Source organism: Aplysia californica, unplaced genomic scaffold (genome assembly GCF_000002075.1).
Source record: "Aplysia californica isolate F4 #8 unplaced genomic scaffold, AplCal3.0 scaffold00094, whole genome shotgun sequence".
Taxonomy (NCBI): Eukaryota; Metazoa; Mollusca; class Gastropoda; order Aplysiida; family Aplysiidae; genus Aplysia; species Aplysia californica.
In genome coordinates this window covers 1312807-1313659 of record NW_004797364.1, presented here as the reverse complement: position 1 = coordinate 1313659, position 853 = coordinate 1312807, and positions in this window count along the sequence as shown.

Genomic DNA, 853 nt, shown 5'->3' with positions numbered 1-853 from the left:
ACAGTTTCCTTTTGAGAGCCACCGGACTTCAGTGTGCAAAAGAAAGAATTGAAGGTTCTCGTCATTTTCAGTGCACAGCTGTTGAAATAGTCTCGAGTTCAAAGCGTGGACTTTGATCTTGTTCACACACTTGATGACACTGGCTAGTGTGTCATGCAGACTTTCATTCAGGTTTTTTTTGCCACCAAATTTTGTCTGTGAAAGACACAGTGAACAGTAAGTACTCCAGGGACTTATTTTTTCAAGAAGTTCATAAATCCATTGTACCGACCTGCCATCGACGGTGCCCCATCTGTTGCACAGGCAACTGTATTGGTCAGAGGGATCTGTTTCTCCTCTAAAAATTCTTGGACCACTTTGAAAATGGACTCGCCTTTGGTATCTGTTTCCAATATTTTCGCAAATAACAATTCTTGCATTATTTCCTTACCCCCAATGAACTGATATCCAGTTAAAGGCTGAGCTCACGTCCTTTCAGCATTTTGCACAGTGATTCCTCTACATCTGCTGACATCCCATCAGTACGTCTTTGAATGGTATTGTCACTTAGTGGGAGGACTTTCAACACAGGCTCCATGGCACGGTGCAGGACTGTGCTGACCACCTCTCTTATCGCAGGCATGAGATCCTCACCGATAGCATGGTGTTTGCCTGCCTTTGTAACTAGCTGAGATAAATTTTATGTTGCTCGTAAACCTACATCAGCTTGATCGACGTTGGCTGCAAACATCGGTTTAACTGATTTTCTTTTCTGAAAATTGATCTTTAGAGTTTTGAAGTATGCCAGATCTTTGTCAAATTTTTCATGATGAATCTTCTTTATATGGGCTTTGAGTGCTGGGAAAGAAAGTTC